Source organism: Lupinus angustifolius, chromosome LG06, assembly GCF_001865875.1.
Source record: "Lupinus angustifolius cultivar Tanjil chromosome LG06, LupAngTanjil_v1.0, whole genome shotgun sequence".
Taxonomy (NCBI): domain Eukaryota; kingdom Viridiplantae; phylum Streptophyta; class Magnoliopsida; order Fabales; family Fabaceae; genus Lupinus; species Lupinus angustifolius.
In genome coordinates this window covers 18,879,165-18,885,043 of record NC_032014.1, presented here as the reverse complement: position 1 = coordinate 18,885,043, position 5,879 = coordinate 18,879,165, and positions in this window count along the sequence as shown.

The window sequence follows — 5,879 nt, the reverse complement described above, 5'->3', positions numbered from 1 at the left end:
CATATATCCTCATAATAGAATTTATTTATTTATATCTCAACATAATAACTTTTTTCACATCTCTTATGTTATTGTTGAAATAGTTCGACGATGAGTATGATAATATATGATTTGGTATAAAAATCGATGTCTCTTGAATTTACTGTAACCTTAATTAAATAATAGAGCATTTGTACATTACTAATTTATGTTAGTTTTTAATTTTTTGGAGAGCACTTGTAACTGCATAATGCTCATTATGACCTTTCACATGTCTTTGTGGTAGCTAATAACAAAATCCACCTATTAGAGGTGATTAATATATTGTTGACATAAAATCCGTTAAAAAAGAAAATGCAAATATCAAATATGAAAACATCCGACGAAATACATTAATATTATCACTTTAGTTATTAAAAATTAGAATGGAACTACTTATAAACGTAAGTGTCATGGTTTGTGAAGTTTAACATGAATGATTTTGAAAATGAAAATGATAATAACAAACATGTTTTCAAGAAGTGAAAACATGAAAATGAAAACTGTTTTTTGAAAATGAAAATAGGAAATAAAAATAGAAAATATTTCTTGAAACCAAACATGAATGATTTTGAAAATGAAAATGATAATAACAAACATGTTTTCAAGAAGTGAAAACATGAAAATGAAAACTGTTTTTTGAAAATGAAAATAGGAAATAAAAATAGAAAATATTTCTTGAAACCAAACACACCCTTAGTGTTTTCTATTTGTGTTATTTGTGTTCTCATTTCGTCAACAAAAACATATATTTTCTTTGTAAGACATGTGTGTTTCTACAAATATAATAATATTTGTAGGACGTTTCACCATCAAATTCAATAAAAGATGTAAACAAGGTAAAAAATGTAAACAAAGTAAAAGAAAAAGATGTACATAGTGTAATGAAGGTTAGGGTAGTATACTTTTTATTTTAATTAAAGGTAATATAGTAATCATATAAATAATGGATACATGCGGACATATGTACCATAATACTCATACTCCACGTATGCACTACATGTATTTTTTAAAACTCATTTGTAAAACCTGTGGGTATCCGTTTATGACCCGTACCCATGTTCGTACGGATTTTACCTACGGGTATGGTTTTTTGTCATCCTTGGATAAAGAGAGTGGAACGAATGGATGGTTGGATGGGTGAAAATGAGCACCATTGTCATGTAATTTTCATTTAAAAATATCGTAGGTTTTATAAAGAGAGTTAAAAAAAATTAAATGTCCAATTAATATATATCAGCATGTGTGTTTCTTTTTGTTGCAAAACTTTATGAGAAAAGATTTATGCAACAATAGTATAAAAAAATTTACATTATTAATCATTTATATTTAATTATTATTGACTCTTAAATAATAGTAATACAAATGTACATTACTTTGTGTATAAAATTTACCGTGTAAACATTTTTAACATGCAATTAATTTCCCATTTTCTTAATAACATCTTGGGCCTTTAAAATAAAGACACTATCTCAACTGAATAATTGTTATATGAATGTGTTGATCTAGTGGTGTAAAGTTTTGTTAGATCTTTAAGATGACTAAAAGATAAATGATTCGGCTCTTGAGAATAATACTTGTTGGAAGTGCAGTCACACACCTTAGAAGATATTAATTCTTTACCCATAAAATGAAGAGATGCTATGCACAAAAAATACATTCCTGAATTAATATCTTCAACACCAGTATATTATTTCGATTAAAAATAAATATTGCAATCATTAAAATGATTAGAGTTGGCATTTGAGAACTAGGGATAAATGACGTTCTATACCTGTTATTGTAACATGTGATTCCATATATGAATAATATCTTTGACAAGGGATTTTTTTGTAAAAAATAAATGTCCATCAAATATATATCAGCAGGTTTGTTTCTTTTAGTGGCAAAAATGCAAAATTCAAATTTTACAAACATAATAACATGCAATTTATCTTACATTTCCATAACAGCTAATTCTTGGTGCCTTTACAATAAAGACAAGCCCAATTAACTAATAATTGTTAAACGGGTCCAATAAATTCCTTGAATGGTATGTTCTACACAGTGCATGCCACTATATTATTTATATTAAAAATAAGCAGTAAATGCATTAAAACATTTAGAGTAAATTGCAACATTGAGTGATAGCAAAATTATAGAAATCATTCTTCCCTTTTCTATGCATATACATAAACCACAAATGATTTTTATATACATATATTGTACTAACTATCACTGGTGGTGTGTTATATTTTATACATAAATCGATGATGAATGTAATTAAGTTAAACTTCAAGGGATGTTGGTATAATTTACTATTAATTAATTATACATTAGATATAATAAATTGATCATTTATAAATTTGCATATAGAATTTTATTATGAAACCACCATTCTCTTTTGTTTATGTAGTTAATCAATATCTCCTTAGAATTATTGATGCATTTTGTAATAATAAATGAAAAATAATGAAGATAAATTGATTCTTATACTATTTAGGTTTGGATCCAAAGTATACCATATTTTATGAAAATCTTATGTGAGATTAAAGAAAGTTGTATTATTTCTTTTTTATTACTATTGTCAGTAGCACATTTGTTTATTTGTAAAAATAAATGATGATTCATAAATACACAGAAACTCAAACTCAATGTTAATCTTAATGTACTGTATTTTATATCAACACATAAATTAATTGTTGCTAACGATATAAGACTCTAACCGGGAAATGTTTTAAATAAAATAATAATGCATGTATTGTTATTTTATTATCATTATTTTAAAATTTATTGAATATAACTAATAATAGAGTAGGCAATCCAAAATCAAATAAAATTTTTATTATATATAAAACAGTAATAACATTACATATATTCATTATTTTATAATAAATGTAATTACTAAAAATAATAAAACATTTAAGCTTGTTTTATTATTCAAATATTTGTTATTCGATAGGTTTAGTGCATTTTCAAAATATTTCACACCACAAAGGGAGAGATAAATTGTTGTTTGGACCAACAAAATTTGTATTTCATTCTCTCTTAGAGTAATAGAAAAGATTATTGTCATACTTAAAAATGTAGTATGTGTAAACTTATTTAGTCATTATTCCCTGCATGACAAGTGAGGCATAATACAAAAGTAGCAAAAACATAATAAATGGTAAAAAGCTCATTTTGATTTGTTATAAAATATACAAATAATTCTAAAGAAATGTTATTTCAATACACCTATGAGAAAATTGATTTCATAATCAAACTTTATATGCAAATTTATTAATTAAGATTAAATTATGTTGACACTACTTAAAATTTAACTTAAAATTATATTCATCATCCCAATTTTTGTTTTAAAAATTATACTTGTATCCACCGCAACGGGTAATCACCATAATGAGTGTATACAAATTAGTGTGACTTCTATAGGTGCAAAAATAATAAATAATTTATATAATTTTACTAATATTTAGAGGATGTCAATATAATTTATCTCACTTTTATTACTTAGGTATGAATATCATTCAATACATGTTATTACCTGACATGTGATCCCATAAAGGAAAATCTATTAACACCCATTTTTTGGAAGAATTTTACGGATGGTTCTCAGCACTTCAATGCATTCATATAGTCATATTTCAATAATATTTAAATCAATTGTGATGACTAATAAGACGTTAGTTGAGTGATGTAAGACTCCATTGAATTTTTAAGGTTGATGGTTCGATTCCTATGAGTGACAATTGTTAAGAGAGACAACCACGAACACCAAAAGAGATTAATTTATTACCAAAAGGTGATGAAATATCATTGATAGTATCAAAAAAATCAACTGTGATGATTATTGTTAGAAATACTTACACAAAAATCAGGTTTTGGATTGCCATTGGTATAAGAATTGGGATTTCTTATCATCATGTCCCAAATCAATCACATCACACTAAATAGTATAAAAAAATATTAACCTACATTGTTTTTCTTTTTCTTTTTAAATATTATCAACTTTCAATTAGTTTGGGACATAATAAGATATAGAAAATGCAACAATTGATCCTCATTCGTCTACTTACACATTTTAAGCACCTAATTTACTATAGTTTTAATTTTTAGGAACAATACTTATACTGATTGGACACCTTTTGTTTTGTCGTCTAATCTCAACTAGAGGTATCTTTTACTGCATCATTGTGCATACAAAATGAAACCCACCTTAAAAGAGGCATGTCATTTAAGGTTTTAATTTTAAAACTTGAATTAGTTGATTTGGTTTTCCCGACCTTTATTTCATTGATATTTGAACAACCTTTATGTCTATTATGGTGATTGTTACGAAATGAATTTTGAAAAAAGTAGACCAGGCTCTCTTGCAACCCTTTCCCTGCTTGTCATTTACATTTTCTACATTATTCATCTTCAACCAAAGAAATCAACAAATACCAATAAGACATTGGTTAAGTGGTATAAGACTGAATTTTCAGATATACTAAAATGTTAAATATTCAGTTCGTGATAGCAACTATTGTTAGGAGAGACATCAAAAAAAGATTAGTTTTTTTATTGATAGATTAAGGAATATACATGTTTTACAACATTTACATAACAATCAAATCCTTTATTTTAAAGTCACACATTTCTCACAACCGAACTAACTCATAAGTATCTACTAGGTGTGTTAAAATGTTTTTTTTTTCTTTGGTGCTTTGTGTTAAAATGTTTAATCATGTGTTAAAAGAAATCTTACGTTTTTTTCCACCGGCCCAAACATTTATTTGTTTTCTCTAAAACGGACATCCCAAATTTTGAATTTGTTGAGGCCTCGGCCTCGAGCAAAAGCAGTAAAAGGCCTTCATTCCTTTGTGTTACGGAAAAAGAAAGGACAAAATTTGTTCCCTATCAAACTTTGTTAGAACTCAAGAAGAGATGAGATGAGAACATGAAAGATAAGAAGAGATTCTGCAGAGAAAAAATGAGAACGAGGTATGTATGTTTACTTTCATTACTTTAACAAAGATACATTGCCTTCTACTTATAGTAAGCATTTCAACTACCAACTAACTTCTCAATCAACTAACTTTTACATTTGGTAAATCCTAACAGCTTTTCCTACTTATACTTCTATACTTGAATTATACTTCTACTTTAACATTCCCCCTTAATTCAAGTACTTAGGAGATTCAACACTTATTCCTCTTTTTAATTTCACAAACCTTTCTAGTTTAAAAGCTGTGGTAAGGCCATCAATAAGTTGCATTTCGGTTTTGTAATGTACAACCTCAAGCTTTCCTCTGTTCACCAAATCTCTTAGAAAGTGGAACCTCACCTCTATATGCTTGCTTCTTTCACGGCTTACTGGGTTTTTTGATAGATTAATAGCAGAGATGTTGTCTATCAAAAGTTGCAGAGGTGCCTTCACTTCAGTTTTTATTTCCTTTAGCAATTCTTCCAGCCATACAAATTGGCAGGCAGCATAGCATCCTGAGATGTATTCTGCTTCACAGCTTGACATGGCAATGACTTCTTGCTTCTTAGAACACCATGAGATAGAAGCTTTATTAAGCAAGAATATGTAACCAAAACTGCTCTTTCTATCAACTAGGTCACCATCAAAGTCTGAATCTGCAAAACCAACTAGCTCAAGTGTAGGTTTCTATTTTCTTGTTGGAAATAGGATCCCATAGTCTGATGTGCCTTTGATGTATCTCAAAATTATCTTGGAAGCCAACATGTGAGTCTTCTTTGGCTTGCACATAAATCTGCTCACTAGACCCACCCCAAATGCTAGATCTAGCCTCTTCTTGCATAGGAACCTTAGTGGTCCAACTATTTGCTTGAATAAGGTCTCATTTACTGATTCACCATCCTCATATTTGGTCAAT